Below are 23273 nucleotides of genomic sequence, written 5' to 3'. Positions count from 1 at the left end.
AATTTCTTCCTATTGGCATCCACTATAACCATAACCACGAGGTTGATCTCACTTTCATTAACTTGGAAAGTATATGAGGATTCCTTAAGGTTTCAAGGGTCAAATGAGGCTGAGTTAGGACCAAACATAATGGAAGCCAGGGCACTGGGAAGGCTCTTGAGCAACCTACTTCCATAGATCTGGAGACACCAGTCTCCGGGGCAAGTTCTGGTTTTCTGAATCAACCTCCTCTCCAGGATAGAAAACTACATTGAATAGTTACATAAGTCTTGGCAGGTGTTCATTATCAGGAACAGTAGAAAATGAACACAACAGAGACTCATTTTTTTTTACTTACTTTCACTCTAAGTTAGCTAGCCAATATTGGGACCAAGGGATGAAAAGAGGGAATTAAAAAGCACCGATGTTTTTTGAGGAGTTCATGTTGGGCTGCTGGGGGGACAGTGCTTTTATACTCTTAAAGGTAGGCCAAAGTGGGAGGCGAAACTCAGGTCCCTAGGGGTCACTTCACGGATGAGTCACATAGCAACATGAATCGGGCCCTGTTCCAAGGAATGACGCCCACGTTGCCACACCAGGCCGTGTACAGCTGATCCTTGAATGACACAGGTTTGGATTGCGTGGGTCCACTTATACACAGGTATTTTTCCAATATTACCTGTACTCTTCATGATTGGCAGTCTGCAGATGCAGAGGGCCGATTGTATGTATTGATCTACGCCATTTTATATAGGAGATTTGAACAGCTGTGGATTTTGGTATCTACAAGGGTCCTGGAACCAAACCCCTGCAAGTACTTAAGATTTTGGAGAGTCAAAAGTAACATGTAGATTTTCAACTGGGCTGGGGTCAGCGCACATAACCACATCGTTCAAGGGTCAACAGTATTCTAGGCCGCTGGACTGACAAGCCTACTCGTCAGACTGCCAGCCAGGCACTATCTAAAGCAGAATGCTTGAGATTTCTGGTAGCTGTAGCATTCAGCCAAGCTTACTACCTCAAATTAAACACCTTCCAAAATGACCAATGATAGAAATGAAACATTTAAAGCTAGATTGTATAATGGTGTATAATACAAGGCTGTGTTTGCTAATGGATAACATTTTTCATGTTCATTCATTGCTTAGAAGATAATTATAGTTTTCTCATGTAAGGAAATATACCTCATAAAAACTGTCTAGTCCTGTTCTCACCTCCCTCAAAATAATTTATGATTTTTACCCTGTCTGGCCTATTCTTCCTGATGCAACTCACCAATTTTTAATATTCATTTCTAGGGCTCCAGTGATCAACATAGCAGCCAGTAGCCACATGTGGCTATTAAGCACTTGACATGCAACTAGTCTAAATTGCAATGTACTAGAAATGTAAGATATACACCAGATTTCAAAGAGTTAGTATGCTATACAACCAAAAGAATAAAATGCCTCATTAATAATTTTTATATTAATTACATGTTGAAATATTTTGTAATAGCAGGTAAAATAAAATAGCTCCTTAAAGTTCTTTTCACTGGTTTTATTTTACTCTATTTTCCCCTTTTTTATTTTTAACTTATTGTCTTGATATGGTTTCAAGTGTCCCACTCAATATAACACCCTTCATTTTACTTTTAATGTGGCTACTAGAGAATGACAAATTAGCTATGTGGCTTGCGTTATATTTTAGTTGGACAGCGCTGGTCTAGAAATATTCTAGATAATTCTATGATTCTGTAAGATTTAAATTTACTTTATCAATCTTTGCCTAGATAATAACAAATGGAGAGGTGCCTATAACTTGAAGTTTGTCTTTTCTTTTTTAAGCTCCATTCATTCATACACAATATTGTCACAAATTGGCCAAGACAGAGCTGGGCGACAATGGCTGCATCCTAGATACTGGGGCGATAGATTTCCACGATACACTGAAACATGACCAAACTGCAGAGCAGAAAAGCTTTCCCCCTTCCCGGAGTGAAGGATGTTGGCAGGTGATATCAACATCTGAGTAATCTGATGCTTTCCTTTCCTTTCCCTGTCAGAGCCTCTCTCTTGTTCTTACCAAGTCCCACACGCACCCCTAATAATTCAGCATCTTCTGTAAACTTGCCAAACACTGATAATGGCCCGTGTCAATGGGTATTTTGACCATGAATACCCTAAAATAAGCTGGTTCTATCCACCTGGAGGATATTAGTCCATCTGACCTTTGGGAAACCTACAGATGTTGGTGGTGGAAGCCCAGGTAGGTCGAGAGGCCTTGGAATCCTAATGATTCTTACACCTGGAAGTACATTAGCCTAAAAGCCACCAAAATAAAAATATTCCTTCTCGTGCCATATTCAATTAAAAAGAAATGGTGGCACGGCGATCATGTAGATGCACTTTCACACATTTTACTTCATGACACGTCCCTCTCTCTCATTTTTCCTCGGTGAAAGAGCTTGAGTTTCTTGGCTTGTCCTTCCTTGCTCTTCAAACTTCCATGATTTTAACTGTTCTCCTTTGGAAGGTCACTGCTAAAACCCAGAATAGCTCTTCTTGGATCTAACTGGACTCTTGGGCTGATTTAGGGTTGAGGCAAACTGTCCATGGCAAGTAAAGCCCAAGCTTCCTGTGACCGTGTTTACATGTTGAAGGAGGGACTGCTGGGTCCACAGCCGCCCGCTCCCTGTCACAGCTCCCGAGGCCAGCTTGACCAGGCCAGGCCGAACTCTGTGCACAGCAGGGGCCCTCAGCCCTCAGCATTTCCAAGTTCTGTTCATTGCTATTCTAGGCTGCAAATACCTCACTGGCTTCATTGGCAGGACAGTCATGAAAACTGAGAGAATGTCTTGTGCTTAGGACCCACGACAAAAATTATGGAGCTCCTTGTTACGCTGCCTGTAGATAGCTCAAAGAGAGATGGCACAAGACAGACTGAAAGATAAGCAGGACGTTCTTCCTGTCAGCCTGCAAAGTTCATTTAACGCAGAGCCAGTCCTTAGCAGAGCCACAAAGCTGCAAATGACCAACTTAAGGATTTAAAAAAAAAAAGAGAGACTCAAACATCTTTTCCAAGTCACAGTTATAAGAAATATACACATTGATACATTTCAAAGACAATACCCAGTATCTGGAGAGAAACTGTCTCCTCTCCACACTTCTGAGACAGTGGACAGCTCAACAGACAAAACCCCCAGATAGCAACATGAACCGCCATCTCTCGGTTTTCTAAAATACCAGTGTGATTCTTGCATTAATAGCAGGGACAGGACTACCACGCCACGTTCTTTAAAGCTCAGCGTGTGCAATCCGGGGAACAAGATTTTCACAGTTATTTGCAGCTGTTTGGTAGTGAAGAAGTCAGCAGTCTTGTTACCATGGTAATTTGTTAGTTTGATCGATGGTTATTGGTTACGCATGACATTTACATTGGGAAAGCGGCGTGATGAGCGTTCAGGAGCCCTAGATTTATCTTGGCAGCTCTTCTGTAAATTAAAAATATTTCCAAAATGCGTAGTTGAAAAAAATCTTGTTACATTGAAGAGTCAGTAAAGCAAGTATTTGAACAAGAAGATCAAGAGCAGGAAAGACGTTTTGCAAAAATGCTCTTGTTAAAACATGAGGTGAGAGGTTGAATGAAGAACAAAAATTCCTTCAAGGTGTGAAGTCTCATACCAAATATTCAGATGATTTACTGATTGATTCCTAGGCTCTTCCATGGGAACTAAGAGGTCCAAGGGCCACTGCAGCTGAGCAGGGGTTAAGCGAGCGGGTCAACGAGGCTTCTATATTAGAGAGAGTGCTTTAGCCGAGTCAAGAGTCTCCCCGTTGGAGGGCACAGGCCTGCGTTTTGGTTAAAAGAGGACCTTTGGAAATTCCCTTCAGGCTTTTATGCAAATGCAGCTAGTTTTACCTTGACTGTGTGTTTTTTCTGTGGTGGTGTAGTGTGGGAGGTGAAGGAGATTATGGGGTGGGATTAAAGCGAAACTATGGGTTGTGTTTTTACAATTTCAGACGGGACTGTTAGTTGTTCAGTAAAATCCATGCCCTTGGCCCTGGCTGGTTGGCTCAGTGGTGGAGCGTCGGCCCACCACATTGGCGTGTGGAAGTCCCAGGTTTGATTCCTGGTCAGGGCACACAGGAGAAGTGCCCATCTGCTTCTCCACCCTTCCTCCTCTCCTTCCTCTTTATCTCTCTCTTCCCCTCCTGCAGCCAAGGTTCCATGGGAGCAAAGTTGGCCCGGATGCTGAGGACGGCTCCATGGCCTCCACCTCAGGTGCTAGAATGGCTCCAGTTACAACAGAGCAATGCCCCAGAGGGGCCAAGCATCGCCCCCTGGTGGGCATGCCAGGTGGATCCTGGTCGGGCACATGCAGGAGTTTGTCTCTCTACCTCCCCACTTCTCACTTTAGAAAAAAAAAATCCACGCCCTCTTCTTCTTTAGTAAACTGAGTTCCAGTTGCACGCACTTCCCAGCCTTCCTGCCATTAGATGTGGCCCAGGAGTCAGGCTCTCACCGATGGACATGACACACGTCCCTCCAGGGGTCAGTCTCTCAAGCATTAGACATTGTTCCTTTATTAGTCCCTCTTCCCATTGGAACCCAGAAGTGGCAGGGACCTTGCCCGAACCACAGACATGACACTAGAGCATGGTTCTCAACCTTTTTCATCTCATGGCACAGCTAAGCCAATTACTAAAATTCTGCAGCACACCAAAACATGTATGTTTGCTGATTTGACCAAAAAAAAAGATATAATTTTGATTCATTCACATTGGACAGCTATTTTTGTGTTTGCTGTTGTTACTTCTTTTACCTGACAATCTAAGAGAAAAGAGGTCAGTGCCCCTGACTAAACAGTCAGGTACTGCAGGTTTTAAAAATTCTTGCGGCACCCGGGTGAATGTGTTGCGTGGTGCACAGATCATGGATGATGGATGGTACACCTGAAATCTATGTGGTTTTATTAACCAGTGTCACCCCCAATAAATTCCATTAGAAAAGAACTAAAGAGAAAAGAAAACAAATCCTACCATAAGAAAACAAAGATTCTTGTGCGTACCAGTGTGTCTGCTGCGGCATACCAGTTGAAAATCTCTGCCTAGAGTATGGCGGAGCGAGGAGACCAAAGGCACCTTGTGATCACTGGGTCTGGATATAAGCCATCATATGGAACTCTGCTTATCCTGAAGCTGATGTGCTGGAGAAACCAGGTGGTGAGACCACACTGATATACAGAGAGATGCTCAAGGGACCCCAGCTGTGCTGGCTGGCCCCTGCTGTTTATTTCCGGTAGGCACCAGACACACAGGTAAGATGCCTTCGGGATGACAGCACTACCATTTCTGACGGCCACTTCATGAGTCCCTGAGTCTAAACCACCTAGCAGAGCCTCTCCTCAATTCTTGACTCCCAGGAGCCCTGAAAGAATATGAATGACTATCACTGTTTCAAGCCACGGGGTGTTGGAGTGATTTGTTATGCAGCAAACAATAACCCAACAGTCTATTATAACAGATCAGCTTTACCATAAAATGCCACTGCTTTAACTCTGTATCAAAATTATCCTCAAAAAGAAACAAACAAACAGAACAAAGCCTCAACATGTATTCACGTGTTATTACTTTTAAAAATTTTGTAGAGGGAAAAAAATAACAGGGAGGTTAGGCAACTTTGTAGTCAGAATTAAACTGTGAACCAGAGAAGGTGGTTTCTGATTTCGAGTCCAATCTTCCTTGAACTTGGATATAGATGCATATAACAGTAGGGCGGGAAAGGAGCTTCGAGATCAGGAAATGAAGGACTAGACACGAGCTACTTGTGTAAAGCCCACAATACCAATGAGCCAAAGGGACCTTTTCAGTGTGTGCATGCGTGTAAAGGAATAAATATGTGTCCAACTGTGTGCAGAAAGAACTCAGAGGACCATCCAGAAATTAGACTATGATACAACACTCTCTCCTCTCCTTTCGACAGAGAATTTCCATCTCTGCCCTGCCTGTGTGCCATCAAGGTTTGTATTTGCAATTTTGGGGTTTCTACTTTCCTCATGTGTGAGTTAGGCAGCCAGACACTATGATTCCTCAGGCCTCATCCACCCGTCAGGACGTGAGGGGTGAAATAACTGCATTATAACGCTACAAGTGCACTCATTGCCCACTCCTGGCTGCAATCCCAGCACAGGCAGTAACCACAAAACAGCAACTTTCTTCTACCTCCCACTAATGGCAGGTCTTGGATGGTGAAATATAAATATATATATAACTGACTTTCCAAAGGCTACAAAACTCTATTTTTAATTTAGATTAAATAGTAATCTACACTCCAGCTTCACTTTGAGCAGCACCTTCCTATTAGCATAGAAATACAGTCCCAGGGCAGTGACTAAACAATGGGAGTGATCTATGCAGGCTCCATCTGTACTGAATGCAGGCTCCATCTGTACCGAACACAGTCGGTTCCAAAAACGTCTCTGTGCAGTCGAGAGGGAGGCATTAGGCTAAACGACATTTTCTTTAAGAAAATTAAAAAAAAAAGGGAGGAAGAAGAAGAGAAATCCAAGTGGCTAACAATAGCACGCTGAGTAAATAATTCCATCCATAAAGTACACTAAACATTTTCTTAAAGAAAAAGGAGGAAGTGAATTCAAAGTGTCTAACAATAGAGATCTGGGTAAATAAATCCATCTGGAAGGGCCAATATAAAACTATTGAATGTCATGTCCTTTCATAGGTTTGAGGGTGTGAAAAATGGTCATTATATACAGTTGAGTGAAATGGGTGGTTTATAAAACATCTATAACGTGATGCTAACTTTGAATTTAAAATGCCCCTTATTTATAATGCACATTTGAAAAAAAAGATCTGAAGGTTATATAATAAAATGTTAACATTGATTTTTGCAAACTAAGAGAAGAGATGCTTTTACTTTGATATTTATCTGTAAATTCCACTTTTCTTTAACAAATGTGTTACTTTTATAACCTGAAAAAAATTATTTAAGGAAATTCAAATCACAGCCTTAATTTGTATCAAATGTTTAAATGTTTTAAATTGGGATAATTGACTTTATGTTCCATAGGATTAAGGAAAAGAACTGTTGAATATAAACATCTTTCAAATATATTGAGAACACGAAGTTAAAATAATAAAGCACAATAAAATCAGATTCCAAATGTGCAACAGCTCTGAATAAAATCGATTCCTCCTTCTCCCTTCTTATTCCTCCTAACAAAAGTATTTCTTACTAATCAACACACAACATGGAGACTGCGTTTACTTAGTCAACTTTGGTGAGGACTAGACTCAGACTAAATTTCATCACTACAGTTGCTAAGCCTGAAATTTGCAAACATTTATTTTGCACCCCCCGCCCCCCCTCCAGCCCAGCTAAACTTGCATGAACCTCACAAAGAAAGCACATTAATATGCTGAGGATTCAATGCATGGCAACTTCAGATTTTAGTGTTCGCTCCAGAATCACAAACATTTAGCTCTCTAGATATTTCAGTCTTAAGGAACAATCAAAACCAAACCAAAACTAGCCCCCCCCCCCCCCCCCCCCCCCCCCCGCCAAACAAACATTTAAGACACACTGCAGTTCAGAGGGATGAAAAAAAAATCACCTTCTAGGTTAATTCCATTGTTGGAGAACTCCTTTCTGCAGATCGCATTTATAACAGAACAGCTGTAATATATCCAGGCACGCTGCTGCCCCTGCCAGCGTTGGGAAGAATCCCCCTCCCCCGCGAGAGCTTCTGTGGACGGTGTGGACGGTGCCCGGGAAGCCACAAGGCTGTCGGGGCATTGCTTGTTTGGGGCACATTCACTTAGCACCTACCTTGCTCTCCCAGCCTAAGCCACATCGTCTGCCTTCAGCTGACGCGGTGACCTCACTGAGGCTCAGGCAGGTAAAACAAGAAGCTTTTACTAGTCTGTGCAGCTCCTTCCGTCGAAATATTGCATGAGTCAGCTTTTATCTCTCAAAACCCCGACACACAAAGGCTTTACAAAAAACCTGATTTGCAACTTTCTCACTGCCTTTTTCCCCCTAGTGTGCAGACCACAGACTTCAGCATCACCAAGAGCCTTAAATGAAACATGACATCATTCAATTGAGAAATAGGACAATAGACACCACTGTGGGTGACTTGAAAATGCACACTTCGCCGAGCAGCACCCCGCGCCTGCCCTGCCTTTACGGACATCAAATACAGCCCACGCTGGCCTAAAGCCGCCCGGCTTTACCTTGCTGGCCCCGGCCGCCGCTCTCATTCAAGTCCGCAAAAGAAGCAAGATCTTTGGATAGTTCCAACTGCACTTCCTGAATTATAAGTTTGTTTCAAAGTCAACGGACGCATCTTGAACATAAGCTTTACGGTACCGTCTGGGGGCGGGGGCGGGGCGGCGAATAACACATCTGAAGAAAGTTTCATTTAACAAGACATCTAACAGTTTTAAGTAAGCAAAGGGAACCAGGAACACACTGAAGCTTGACTTTTTAAAGGCCACTATGTAAAATCTATCCGAAGACAAACACTCCCACAATGTGAACTTGGAGGCATTTCTTAGAAAAACGTTGTGCTTTTGAGTCATAAATGCTAAGAAATAAAGACAGAAGAGCTAGCTCCCAACCTTAGCAGGAGAGAACTTCATATTGTTTGGGGCTTCAGTTTCCCTAAGCCCACCTGTCCGTCTTAAACTACTAACTGTATTTTTATGTAAAGATTCAAAAGGTTCACATTTGAAAAGATATTGAGTTCTTTAGATGAAGGTCTTCAGAAGTCCAAATATGTTACTGGAAATGAATACCATTGCATCAGGGGGCTAAAATTCAAGCTATGGCTTATGCCCATGTATAGACACCGAACACTCAACTCAGAATCAAAATCCTTTAAAGAGATGTTTCATTTAAAGCATTCATTTGCGGTTATGGAAAATAACATTAGCTGATCATCTTTAATGTAACCATCTCTATCATGCCTATTAAGTGATTTTAAACTAACAACATAATAGGATAATTTGTCTTAATGCCTATTTCCTTCAAGTAAGGCCAAACATATAAAGGGATATTTAAATAAGCCATCTGAATGGAAATTTATCAGTTCAGAAGACAACTTGATCCAATCGTTTCTCCCCCACAGAATTTACCAGTTTGATGGAAATCACAGTATTATGGATGCTGAAAAGGCAGTTTGAGAGGAAGGGTCCGCCTTGGGCTGTGGGGACTCGTTAGCCTTCGTTCTGAGGATCCACAGAGATCTCTCTTGCTCTCCACATGACATCCCCCAGACCACGTCTGACTCCTTGGCTTCTACTTAAGAGTCAACTCAGATCTTAGAAGCTCCGTCTGACCTACCCTAAGCCCTCCAGCCCACTGCTCTTTCCATTGGTTGAGGCCGTTGATTATACTCAGCGTAACTATCACAGTTACGCTAAGTATAAAAACTTTTTCCTAATTGTTTTTCTCCTGCCTTGGACTGTCAGCCAGGGCCACAGGGGATCTATCCTGCAGATCAGGGGTCCACGTGGAAGATTACAGAGATCTCAATTCTTGGATGAGAAGCTGGTGGCTTTTCGGCCCATCTGCTTTCTGGGTATATCCTCAGAGCACAAATTAACTACTTTTATCTCTCAATAAAGTATTATTGTACAGCACTTGGATTTTTGGGGGGGAGGGAGAAACAGTTTTTTAAAAGCCATTTCTGAGAGATGCTGTGTATGTGACCAGAGAACAAAACCAGCAACCTCCTTGGCCTGCGGATGCCGGGCAGTCTGTCAACGCCGCCGCCTTGGCGACTCGGCTTCGAGGACAGCTGACAGGACAGCACAGGCCATATGTGGTCCCCTGGCTCAGTCTCTTGTTAGTTCACCGGCAGTTCTTGCTTTAGTCAAACCATCCACTTGGATCAGGAGAGACCTTCTATGTCCCTTGAAAGTAACTGAAACCCCCCTGCCAAATTGCATCCGGAGTCATGGAGGGTTCACTGCATTTTAAGTCTAGTTTCCTTTACATTGGAAGCTTTTTTCAAGCAAGGAACACATACACACACACAGACACACTTTTTTTCCCCCGTTACATTTATCCCAGTAGTAAGTATTCACTGGGCGAATTAACCACTGCAGGGTGCACAGGGCTCGGTGAGGGACAGTGCAGACACACCAGAGCAGAGAAAGAAAAAGGGAAAAGAGAAGTACATTTCTTGAGCCACAGGCACGGCCTTTCCACCCTCTGAGAGCAGAGGAGCCTTCTGCGCCTCAGTATTTTCTTAAAGCCCCAGTCCCACCCCAGATCCGCACGGTGTTCTTTCTGGTCCTCCCCCATCCCACATCCCGCACATGGGAGACACTGGACTTTTCACACCTCTGGCAGGGGCCGGCTGGGTGGCCACCGACTTCCCTGCACGCAGCTGCGTGGAACCCCAAGGTATGCGACAGGCACAGGGGCGGTCGCCTTGTGGCTTCCTGCCGCCCAGGGCATCCGCCACTACTAAGAGGAGGTGAAAAGATTGTCTTTGCTCAGCAGTATCTTGCTTTAAACGCTAGTGAGATTGGCCACAGATAAAATGCACATTTACGCTTTGTCGGGTGGAAAAGGATATTCTTACTGGAAAGCGGCTCTTATCACCTCCCTCGCAGTGCTGGTCACCCCAACAGGAAGCAGGGTTGGGGTCCCAGCACCCACAGGACGTGGCTACAGCCAGCAGGACACAATCCGGCAACAAGGTAAGTGCGGGCCCACCTTGTGGCCTAATAGGACGAGGACCAGAGAGCCCCGCCATTGAAAAACGCCCCTTCCCAGAAATCCACCATTGGGCCTGGGACTCTATGCCAAGGAGCCCACTCGTTTTGGTTTCAGGTAAAAGTCCAGTCAATGAAAACTCGAATATCCTCTGGGACCGGTGATGGAGTCACAGTCACAGTCATGGGAATTAGCCTGCGTGTCCTTCTGAGGAACGCTCAGTCTTTTAGGAAGGAGGCGGCAACGGGGCTATCTGCAGGGACAGGGCCGAGGCACAAACAGCCTGCAGTTCCTGAGGCTGGACCAGGTCCGACCTCACCAGGCACTCTGCTGACTCTGCAGCCGGGCAACAGCTCCAAGCAGCTGTGCAACGAAGGACGAAAGAATGGCCCCGGAAGAGGAACGGGCGCAAAGGCGTGCACACACTTCTCAGACCCTGGCTAAGGTTGCACTTCCTCTAGTCAATACTGGATAAGGCCGACGTCAACAAAAATAATCTTACCTTTTCGGGTACAAAGGCACCAGAGTTCTAAGGGGTACTTCACAGTCCAATCCGTATTTTACATGTGGCAAAAACAACTGAAATGCTGGAGGAGGGGGTGAACCTATCCATCCTGTGATTTAAGACGCCACCACGGGGACACATATCCCAGGACAAATGGTAAAGCCAACGGTTTTCTAAGGTACAGGTCACTGACAAAACATTCTTAATTTTTTCTGTCTATTCTAAGTTCTTTTTCTTTGAAAGAAAAAGGCATTAGATTATATTTTCTAAGTGCATACCACAGAGTACATGATAAATATTAAAGTCAACTGCATGCCAAGAAGTGTCACCCCCCCCCCCCCCCGCACTGCTGTCCTAGAAGGACACATTGACCTTCCTCTTGAAATTGAAGCATAATGTACTGACACCCTCTGCACTGCGGTGCTGTTGATTAACAATCTATATACATTCTTCCAGACACTCTACTGTAAACCCAGAAAATGTCACCAACTATAAATTCTCTGGCTATTGTTATACAAAGAAAACAATATATTTTGTTAGACAAAACAAAGAAAAATCTAATCTGTTTCCTCTACCAACGGACTATTTTCAAAGTGAAATCATTTTCATGGTAAGTGAACTTACAAATTGAAAAAAGTGTTTATTCCTAAGCAGAAGACATAGGTGGAAGGCAGACAAAAGCACTCAAGTATAGCAGAAATGAAAAGGAAGCACCATTCTTTTTCCGAGTCCTGGAGTACTGAATCTAACAATGGAAACCGAACTACAGATAATAGTTACTAGAACCAAGTTATCCAGCTGAAAATATAATTCCTCATCCCTTACTGCAGTAAAATGTCGGTGTTCAGGCATGCTCATAAGAGTTGTAGAAAACAACTCTATATTTGTCATTATTCACAGCACTTTCTCACACCCTGCCCCCTCTTACCTTACAACTGTGTCATAATTGACTTCATCACATATCAGTCGGCCATGAAAACCAACGGGTTGGCCTGGAAGGACACACGTTCTTGGTCTCTAAAACTCGCGTGGATCCAGGAATTCCTCCGTGGGCGCCCTTCTCTGCCCCTAGGACCACCACTGACTCTATTTTTTTTTTTTTTTTTTTTTTGCTCTGTTCTTTTATTAGGATATTTTGGTCTTTATTGTCCAGAGACAATGAAATCAAGTCTTAGTTATTCCTGAACTGAACAATTTTTAGATATCAAGCAAGCAATATGTTACAAATAGCCTCTGGCTTTCGATACTAGATCAGTCCCATCTTTAAGGACACATGGGAGGACTCTGTATGGAGCACAATGAACTAATTATCCCTCTAAGAATGCAGTCTGTTTCCAGACACATTTTTTTTTTCTTCCAGGAGATAACACACATCTAATCCATTCATAATGAAAGGCATGCAACACAATCTATACTTTGAAAAACACTCTTTAAAAAAATGCACTTGAACTTCTAGAAGGGGACTTGGATACTCTGCTGAATTCCTGCACCAGTATTTTTCCAAAATAACAATTAAAATGAAGATCTATTACAAATTCAGAGTAACACCATAAAGGCTCATAACCTTCAGGTGAGTCTGCAGAGCCACGTTCACATTGGGGCAGAAGGGAAGGACATCCCCTTGGCCAGCCCTTCCTCCACAGCCCGGGCGGTGTGTGGTGGGGAGGGCTCGGCTGGACCTGTCAGCTCAGCCCTGGTCTGCAGCCCTGGGACGGTGGGTGTAGAGACAGTTACCAACAGCAGCAGCGCCGAGCAGCTGGGCCTGCAGGGGAGACACTGAGAAGCCGCTCAGAGCAGCTGTGCGTCAGTCTCTGAGCTGTTCTGAATCTCCCTTGTAGCAACCGACATCCTTGAGGAGGGCCACCACCGGTGTTCCTCCCCCAACTCCAAGCCCACTTTCCATGTCTCAGTAGCTGACAGCTTAACCTCTAGATACAGGATCCGAGTGCAGATGGGTTGCGCCCAAGGGAAGCTGTCCAATTCCAGCCCTGAGGTGGGGTGGTGTGAACTTCCGTTCCTTTGGCTTCTGAGCCAAGTCGTGAGGACAATTCCATTCCAGCAGAAACTTGTAAAAGGCCAAGTGTAGATCCCACTGCAGGAGAGAACTTACTCCTCTCTGAGAGAGCTAAGATGACTTTATACTTTCCAGGTGTTTTATTTTTAACTAAAGCGACAGGAGCCCGCTGCCCTTAGGCATATTATGAGAATGGTCTCAAACACCTGTCTTTGCCTGTCAGAGCTCTGGCAGGGACAGTGACACCCACCTGTCCCTCCCTCCCCATTTTAGAACATCAACCACTTTGCCACCCTCGCTACCTGGGCCCTGCTCAACACCACGCTCCACGCCGGGCTCAGGCACGAGACGTGGGCCGTGCCTTCTGGAAGCGCCTGTTGAGCAGGCCCAACGAGCACCAGGTAAACAAGGACGAGTGTGACGAGGGCGCCGAGGCGGTGTGGGACGCCGCAGCTGTCACGGGAACTGTGGACAGAAGCGCCCGCTCTGTTTTCCTAAGCTGTCCTTCCCCTTATTTTCACACTGCCCGTCAAGTGCTCTGTATGAAAAGGGGACAGAAACTTGATGTTGACCGTGGAATCCAGCTCAGCGAGGTTGCCTTCCCTTCCATTTCCTTTTCCAGCCTAGAGAGTGAGCTCTGTTGGACTCGCCTTTCATCTTATATTTAATTACTTGGTATCCAAGCTCAGAGCCAAACGTGCTGCAAGTTTCTGTGCATCCAAAGGCTTGCCTAATCCCTCGTTCCCACAGAGGTGCATGAAGTAACTTGTTTATGTTCGCAGAACAAAGGGAAGGAAACAGGGCGCTCTGTAAGCCGCCGGCTGCATCCTCATTGGGCCAAGAAACAAGTGTAACCAAATTCACTTTGGTTTATTCTGAATAAAAATGTTCGTAGCTTTACAAGTGTATGAGAGAGAGAGAGAGAGAGAGAGAGAGAAAGAAAGCCAAAATATTCATCTAGAGGTTTGAAAGGTGGGATTATGGGACATTTTCTTCAACGAATATGTATTATTTGTGTAATGAAAGTAGAACAGAATAAACTGATGTGATGGTTACTCCCCAGGTGTTGCTCCCAGTCTCTCTCTGCCCTGCTCTGCCCAGGCCGGCACACCCTGCCCCTGCTGGCTGGCTTCCAGCTGGGTTTGGCCAATGGGAGACACCAGTATTAAGAGGCAAAGGAAAGACAGGGGCATTTCTTCCTGCTCCCCGGTTGAAGAGGGGTCCAGTGCTGAGCAGTGGCTGCATTCAGGGCAGCCCGACCTCCACAGTTCCAGCACTCACTGGGATCTCAACTAGATTATTCCGGTGTGCCTCGGCGGTCCCTGTGGGTTGTCCCAGGGAGTGATGGTTAAAGCTGCCTGCCGTTGCCACAGCCTCTTGGCTTCACACTTCCTGCCGGCTCCCGCAATCACACCACCTTCAGTGAAGTAGCCCCTGCGTTCAACTCTCCGTGAGGACCAGCTGAGAGCTAGGTCCCTGTTTCCTGCCAGGTCCCCTGCTGATGCAACTTCATACTAACTCCCGAATCTCTGGTGTGCACTGCTGATGACAGCTCGACTTGACAAGCTTGGTCTTAAGCACTAAGCATGTGCCAGTGAACACAACAGGTAAAAAGTCCCTGGCCTGGTGGAGTTTATGTTGAGGAGGGGAAACAGGGGCTGACAGCCTCGGATATCAGTGTATCAATGGCGGAAACAGGCTCTGAGTCCTGCCAGTCTAACCCTTCCTCCGGTGCGTGAGCCATCCTTCCCGACAGCTCATCGGGCACGCGCAGTCTCTGCTGGGGTACTGTCAGCTACCAGGCATGTGGTCCCTGCTCAGACAGTCCAGCACACTTGGGGGCAGTTCTAACCCTTGAAGCATTTTCTCACATTGAGCTGAAGTTCTTCAAAAGCCACTAGAGGAAATACCTAACAAATCACACCTTGCCTCCAGTTTGAATTTTCTTAATTATCTGAGATGCTATCAGGTCTCTCTTCCTTCAATACTGATTGGGAAACTACCCTTAGGGATACCTGGAGGCAGGGCTCAGTGGCATGGGGGGCAGGGTTTGCTCCCTGTGCTGTGAGGAATGTGGGACAGTACTTCCAAACGGCAGCATTCTCTGACCACCGGCTCCACGTGTCTCAAGAGCCTGCATTTCTATGGCGTTCACCAAAGGGTCTTCAGAATCTTAACAATCCTCATATCGACCTACTTCTTTAAAGACTGTGGAAAAGTATCATTTTTAAAGACAATCCTCTGGGAAAGAAATGCTCCCCCCGCTCCTCCTGCCTACGTCATACTTTTAGATACAGCGAGAATACTCTGTCCTCAGAGGCCCGAGTGTGACCAGGGAGGCGGACACTGAACGATCGACTAAGGGACTGTAAGGAAGGCGTGGGGTGCAGTGAAAACCTAGAGGGGGACCAGGCCTAGGTTGGGGTGGTCACGGAAGGCTTCCCTGCAGAAGAGAGGTGTGACGTCGGAATGCTAAGAAGGGGTTAACCAGGGGAAGCCAGGCAGAGAGAGGACACTGGCCAGGTGGCTTCACTTCTGGCAAGTGCAGACCGCCTGCATACTTGGCGTTATGCCCACAGTGACCACCCAACCTCGATAGTTTTTCTGGACCATCTTGTTTGCCAATGTCCTGCGCATGCCACAATAATAACCATGGGTGCTGTAACAATGCCCCCTCATTAAAGTATCTCGTAGTTTCCTCCTCTGCCTTCAGGTGACCCTCTCCTCTGTACACATCAGCCTCTCTCCTTGGCCTTTCTTACTCTTTCTTCAGACACTGGAAGAACAGTGACCATGACTGTTCTCGCCCAATGGTCTAGACAGGGCCTCTTACAAGGTGCGGCTTCAGTAAATCACAACATAAACCTCCCTGTCCGGCACTTTTATCAGGTATAATCAGATTAAAGTGAACATCAAAGGAGCCTGAAAGGAAGTGGTTGGCCCTGGCCGGTTGGCTCAGCAGTAGAGAATCGGCCTGGTGTGCGGGGGGGGACCCGGGTTCGATTCCCGGCCAGGGCACATAGGAGAAGCGCCCATTTGCTTCTCCACCCCCCCCTTCCTCTCTGTCTCTCTCTTCCCCTCCCACAGCCAAGGCTCCATTGGAGCAAAGATGGCCCGGGTGCTGGGGATGGCTCCTTGGCCTCTGCCCCAGGCGCTAGAGTGGCGGCAGAGCGACGCCCCGGAGGGGCAGAGCATCGCCCCCTGGTGGGCAGAGCATCGCCCCTGGTGGGCGTGCCGGGTGGATCCTGGTCGGGAGCATGCGGGAGTCTGTCTGACTGTCTCTCCCCGTTTCCAGTTTCAGAAAAATACAAAAAGAAAAAAAAAAAAAAAGAAAATAAAGGAAGTGGCATCATGAAGGACAGGCTGGGGGAGGGGCTGTCTCACTTGGGCTGCCTTGCCACTTCTAGGGGACAGGTGGCTTGATCTTGTACATTTGAGCCTTGAGTATTTCCCAGGATCAGTTGATCGCCATTCAAGGACACCCAGAGCCAGAGACAACCACCCAGTACCCATACGGCTGCTCGGGTGTCTGTACGGAGAAAGACGTGGCGAAATGGCAAACCCCAGAGGGTTAAGCTGAAGTAGGAAAACTGGGGAATTCGGTTGTTAGGTCTCCACTGTGACTGCTGGTTATCATCCGAGTGATGTAGCAATAAAAACCATCCCCAGAGCTGACCTAATGTTGCTCAATCTAAACCATCATTTACTGCTCATGAAATGACACGTGGAAAGGACATAGGACCTGGAGTTGAGCTGTGTGGAATCTCAGCAGTTGTTGACAATTCTGTCACCTTGGGCAAGTCGCTAAGCTCTTTGGGTTCCAGATTGCTTCTGGATTAGTAAAATGAAAACTCTATAGTCTATGACGTTTAAGAACAGTTTCCTAATCTAATCTCTGAATCTAAGATTCCATGTTTTGAATGATGTGTTGGCATAATGACTGAACTCTACAGCTCTCTCATAACAAGAGGCTCTCCTATAACATGAGGATCCTAAATGTAGCCCCACTATTCCAGTCAGCTGACCATGAGCTGATGGGAAAACCAAGAGTATGTGACCTTTGTGTAGGGAAACTGCTTTAAATTACCTATAATTCCTTATGTGGCCAAACTTCTGATAGACACTTAACTCAACTATTATCAAGAGAAAGGTTCCCCGCAAAAATTCTGAACATCATCTGACAGTAGGCGAACGTCTAGCACCAAGATTATGCTTTTTACTTATTTAGTGACCTCATCTCCACTTTCTGCAAAACTGCATTCTGAAAACCAGGTTATAATGAAGATTACAGAATAACTCATTTGACCACAAGGGTATATATTATATAATTTGGAGTTGCATCTCAAGCAAGTACCTGACCTAATATACTCTTGGAATAGAGATAACATAAACGTTGATATAATGTAAAACTGCAAAAATTATACTCCTATAATACGCAGATAATGAAAAGTATGGCTTATTCTAACTGATCTGAGGAGATCATATACTTTAAGTACATATACAATTATGGTGATTAGAACAAATTCACTGTTAATGGGTGTCCTGACTGATCCTACATGGACGTTGGGTAAGACTGGGAGATTTTTGCGCTTGTCCCCCAACCTGGAACCTCGTTTAGTTGCTTTGATTGACTCAGTGACTGATTGACTTTCAGATCTATTTAAGATGGTTAAAAAAAAAAAAGATAAAAGAAAAATCTGACAATATCTGAAACTGGGATTCCGATATTTTGAGGTGTAGATTCTGTGTGGGGTGCAGAGAATGGGGCTGAGAGTGACGACTGGGTGGTAATGGTAGACTTGGTGTCCCTGGGAGAGGCTGGGGAAGGAATCAGCACAAGGAAAGAGGGTCAGGGGAAGCACTGGTTTCTGATTTCATGAGCAGCCACCACTCAGGCTGACCTCACGCCAGTCATTCTGGCAGCCTGTGAATGCCCCAGAGAAAGAAGAGACTGGGTGGTAAAGAGAGAGAGAGAGAGAACAGATGTAACATATGAAGCAGTTTAGCTGCAGAATTTTTCAAAGAGAAGAAAAAACAAGCCATAGAGAGAGATGGCACCAGCAGCCTGGGGGTTGGGTGGCCAACTAGATGAACTCCCACGGGGAGCCTGGAGACTGCGTATATCAGACTCTGAGTCCTCCTAGTATCCCAGGGACTTCTGGGAAAGGACGCAGCCCCGGGTCGCCGGGCAGGGGGCTGGGGAGCCAGGGAGGCATGGTTGGGCATAGAGGGAAAGGGGACGAGGTCTTGTCCCGGTGCTGGTGAGAAGGGATAAGGAGCTCGTAATGTTTAGTCTTTTAATGTGACTTAGCCGGTACCCAGAGGCCTGGGGAAGCCTGGTGTGAGCTGAAGACTCACTCCCCAAGCTTTTGTGATCTGAGGCCAAGCAGGCAGAGGGTGACCTGAAGATTTGTTTGTCAACACTGGGTTTAAATGTCTTTTTTTTTTTGGTATTTTTCTGAAGCTGGAAACGGGGAGAGACAGTCAGACAGACTCCCGCATGCGCCCGACCGGGATCCACCCGGCACGCCCACCAGGGGGCGACGCTCTGCCCACCAGGGGGCGATGCTCCGCCCCTCCGGGGCGTAGCTCTGTTGCGACCAGAGCCACTCCAGTGCCTGAGACAGAGGCCAAGGAACCATCCCCAGCGCCCGGGCCATCTTTGCTCCAATGGAGCCTGGCTGCGGGAGGGGAAGAGAGAGACAGAGAAGAAGGAGAGGGGGAGGGGTGGAGAAGCAGATGGGCGCTTCTCCTATGTGCCTTGGCCGGGAATCGAACCCAGGACTTCTGCACGCCAGGCCGACGCTCTACCACTGAGCCAACCGGCCAGGGCTAAATGTCTTTCAATTGAGGAACCACATTTTTAAAAAGTCAGGATATTTCACATACACATGCATTTTTTATTTTTTTATTGTTTGAGAAGCAGCTGCCAAAAAAAAGAGGAAGAAACATCAGTCAACACCATTCTTACCTCCCCACGGGGCAGCAACAGGTGGCACTAAGCTTGCTCTCATTATTCTGGCCGTGGGCTTTCCAGTTTGCCGCAGTCCCCACCACTCCCTTCTGTATGACACCTATGCCCCTTCACTCCCTTACATACCATGCCTGTCCCTGGATCCTAGAGAATTTGACTTTGGGTTACAACATGGACACATTCGGACACTACACTATATCTAGGTTCATAGTCCTAGAATGAACCAGGTTACCAGAAATAAGCTGGTAAGAACAAATCACTTTTCGTCAGTTGGTAGATCCTATGAAAGTTAAACAAAGTATTAAAACTAACACTTGTTGTTTGTTGTACAAGATTAGGCAAAAAATAAAAAATAAAAAAAAATTTAAAAGTACTCTAAGATCAAAACCACCATGGAAAGATTTAGAGAAGGGGTAAGGGACAAGCATTCACAGCGGAGGGGTGGGAGGCTGTTAATTGTAGGGCAGATCTACATCGTCTCCACCATTGAGCCTCCTGGCTTTCTGTTTTCATTTTTTCACTCTTTATAATAATCCAAGCCTTTATCCTGGTAGCTCTTTCACAAACCTGCAATACTTCAATAACTGCTAGAATTTGTTCAGGGTGTCTATGAAGGAATTAAGAGAGAAGAAGCAGTTTTATTGGTCATTCTGCCAAACCAAACACCCCAACAGCTTGGTGTCATACTTTCTGACACTGAAAAATCTTGAGACAGTAAGACAAAAAACCACAGCTGGAAAGACAACACTTTGAGACGTCTGGCCACACTTGGCTGGGGGGGGGGGGGCTGGCCATTTTAGACCCTTCTACAAATATTGAAGTGGGACTTTGTTATACTCATCTCAAAAACAAGCCAAGATCAACTATAGATGTCAAAATTTACATATCATATCCTAATCTCATAAAACGTTCGTTTTTGTTGTACCTTTAAAAAAAAGATAATAGGACAGAAGTTAAGACTTAGAACTGGAGATCCTCGTCCCATCAAAATAAACAAGGGCTGGAAGACAGGGTTTATGGGCAAGAAAAAAGAGAGAAATAAGCAGGCCCCTAACTTGCAAGAGAACTTGTGCATTTGACACTGAGCATTTAAGAAGACACCCAGAGGCATTAATCATCAGCATTTTTCCTAGAAAGGGGGGGGACCCCATCCTGCACCCCATACCAATGTTTATTTCTTTCTGAACCCTGGAGATAAAATTTTAATACGCAGTGGTCTCAGTGAGGATTTGCAGACATACCCAAGTGTTTCTGAGGAAGAAACCCTCTGATATGTGATATCTTCCCTCAGGAGCAGGGGGGGGGGGGGGGGGAGGGGGGTGGAAAACCAGAAGGAGCTACCTTCCCCTAATCCTGATGAGAGAGAAGCAGGAAGATTCCCCGAGGGAAGAAGCAACTCCAGACTGAGATGGGCCAAGCAAGTCTAACACACTTCAGATACTTAACTGGCTTGTGTTTCTCTTCACAATTTTCAAGTGCATTTAGAGGACTATGTTTCCATTTCAGCATGCCTCTGGGGTGGACTCGGGTGTCCAGGCTCAGGGGAGACCAGACATTCACAGTGAGGGCCAGAGCAGAACAGGGCTGGAAAACCCGGGTTCAGGGGGCTCTCTTCTGAGGCGCTTCTCTGGGAACCTCATAACAGCTCCATGGCCCTGGCCGGCTAGCTCGGCTGGTTAGAGCATTGGCCTGATATGCCAAGGTTCTGGGTTTGATTCCCAGTCATGGCACATACAGGAATCAACAAATGAGTGCATGAAGAAACAAATTGATGTTTCTCACTCACTTGCTTTCTTTCCCTTCTTCTAAGGTCAATAAAGAAAGAAAAAAAATTCCACTACATGATTTAATTTAAAAACTTCTTTTGAAGATGATGAGCAAAACCACTTATAATTTATGAAAATGAGTGCTCTGATGGCATTCAAAATATACTCTGCATTTAAATATATTTTGTAGACAGAGATTTTAATCTATGTAGACATTTTAATACACCTGTTATCACAACGGTGTTATACACCCAATGCCTGACAAATGAAATCACCCGTTGTTAGCCTATGCTCTAAACCAGCTTTCTCCCGGGTGTTGTCTGACACCTCTTCAATCACTGTCGTGGACTGAATGGTGTGTGCCCCCCAAGCCCCTCAAATCATATGTGAAGCCTACAGTTTACATCATAGATGTGGCTATACTTGGAGGTAGTTATACATGGAGGTAGTTAAGGTTAAACGGTGTTGTAAGCGTGGGGCCCTAACCTGATGGGACTGGAGTCCATGTAAGAAGGGGAAGACACATCAGAGATCCCTCCTTCTTCACCTGCACAGAGTGAAAGCCATGCGAGGACACTGAGAGAAGGCAGCCATCTGCAAGCCAGGAAGGAAGCCCTCACAGAAACCAACCCTGCTGGCATTCTGATCTTGGACTTCCAGCCACCAGGACTGTGAGAAAATAAATGTCTGTTGGTTAGACCCCCAAGTCTGTGGGATTGTGCTGTGACGGCCCAGGCTGGCTAATACAGCCACCATCGGCTTATTCTCCCATCCAAGTCCTAACCAGGCCCTACCCTGCTCAGCTTCCGAGATCAGACAAGATCGAGCGTGTTCAGGGTGGTATGGCTGTAGACGTCGGCTGTATTCTCAACAAGAAACCCGACTGCTGGTTCTGGCCCGGGGCACTGAATCAGAGTCTCCAGGGATGGGACCCAGAAGGGGCAGGGGCATGGGCAGCTGAGCTCCCTGTGTGTAGGAAAGGTTGAGAACCATGGTTCCCAGGGGTGTTCACAGTGGCTGCCTGCCCCAAACCCCTCCCTCCATCCTCCCTATCCCACCACCGCAAAGACTGTATAGGGTCACTGATAAAACAGAGACTTCAAAAAACTTAAAGTTAGGGTCCCCCAAAGAGGAATAGAAGATTATAACTAGAACTAATCAGAAATCAGGTTGGGGGTCAGGGTGAGATACCTTGCAGGAAAAGCTACCTCTGTGTCTAGTTTTGGGCTTGTTCTGAAAGGACCCCCTCGAGAGCGGCTCAACTCCATTGGGAGGAGCTGATGAGGAGCCAGGTCTGAAGCCAAAGGTGAAATTAAGAGTGCAGTGGCGCTATGGGTATTCCCCACCCTCGGGGCCAGCGTGGAGGGTGTGGGTTGGGGACTAGTGAGTGTGCATTTGGGATCCTGGCCTTCTCTTCCCTCACTTCAAAGAATCAAGTAAGATTTATTTCCAACATTTTAACAGGGAAAAATTGCAGTTAGACCATCAACTGTAGAAGATCCTTTCAACTCTGCAGTTCAAAGGCCAAGAGAAAACAAATTCTCGCTATGGTTAAACTCTTTCTTAAACTCTTCATGCAAATTACCAGAGTAAAGATTCAATTCTACTAAGTCAGCCAAACTGAAAAGACTTGAACTTAATTTAGTTGTACTGTCAAGGATCACAATAGCATATAAGCAAAGTCAAAGGCACCAAGTAGTTCAATGATATCAAAATGTTACACAAAATCCTGCATGTCTTCAAAAATCAAGGTATGAAACAATAATCAAACACCATTTTAAAAACCAGCATATTTTCTTTAGGGTGATACCCATACACTAGGATTTTTTTCTTGAAGTAATTCTTATATATATATTTCCAAGGTCACAGCTTTGTCATAAGAATGTGACCATAACTCTATACTAAGGTACTACGTGATCCTGGACTTGAACTTCAGTCAAACTCAGTCTTTGCAATATCAGGGACCATCTTATTTCATGGGTTACCATTTGATTCAGGTGATATGTAAGTTATAAAACATCCATCATGGCGCATGGTACCCAAGCATAGGAAATAGAGCTGTGCGCACCCTAATTCCTATTGTTGGAGTCCCAGAATGTACCAGCGGGAGAAAAGTCTGCTAACACGTAGTGTGTGAGAACTTACTATGTGCTGGGTACTGTTCTACATGCTTTGGATCAATTTCTTATAAACCCCTGCTGTCAGAGCTATCATCTCCATTTTGTGGATGAAGAACCCAACAAGGCTCTGTAGGTCGCTTGGGTAAACGGTGCTTCTCAGCAGGGGCACCAGAGTCTGAACGCAGGC

General features: G+C 45.7%; 2 protein-coding genes across 6 annotated transcripts in view; both read right to left on the bottom strand.

Moving 5' to 3' along the window:
• PPP1R14C (protein phosphatase 1 regulatory inhibitor subunit 14C) overlaps nt 1–23273 on the bottom strand; it is a 535162-nt gene that overhangs the window by 74781 nt on the left and 437108 nt on the right. The gene's annotated exons all lie outside the window — the stretch shown is intronic.
• Nucleotides 1–23273, bottom strand: part of PLEKHG1 (pleckstrin homology and RhoGEF domain containing G1) — a 239848-nt gene that overhangs the window by 99506 nt on the left and 117069 nt on the right. The window contains exon 1 of one of the 5 annotated variants that reach the window (XM_066247885.1): nt 7592–7663. The exons of the other annotated variants lie outside the window; for them this stretch is intronic. The gene's annotated coding sequence lies outside the window, so the exon portion shown is untranslated. Of the gene's footprint in view, nt 1–7591; nt 7664–23273 lie in introns of those variants that run through there. 5 annotated transcript variants of the gene reach the window in all.

The sequence above is a fragment of the Saccopteryx bilineata genome, chromosome 12 (genome assembly GCF_036850765.1).
Source record: "Saccopteryx bilineata isolate mSacBil1 chromosome 12, mSacBil1_pri_phased_curated, whole genome shotgun sequence".
NCBI lineage: Eukaryota > Metazoa > Chordata > Mammalia > Chiroptera > Emballonuridae > Saccopteryx > Saccopteryx bilineata.
The sequence above is the reverse complement of the archived record's forward strand: the minus strand, read 5'-3'. Positions and strand labels throughout refer to the sequence as shown.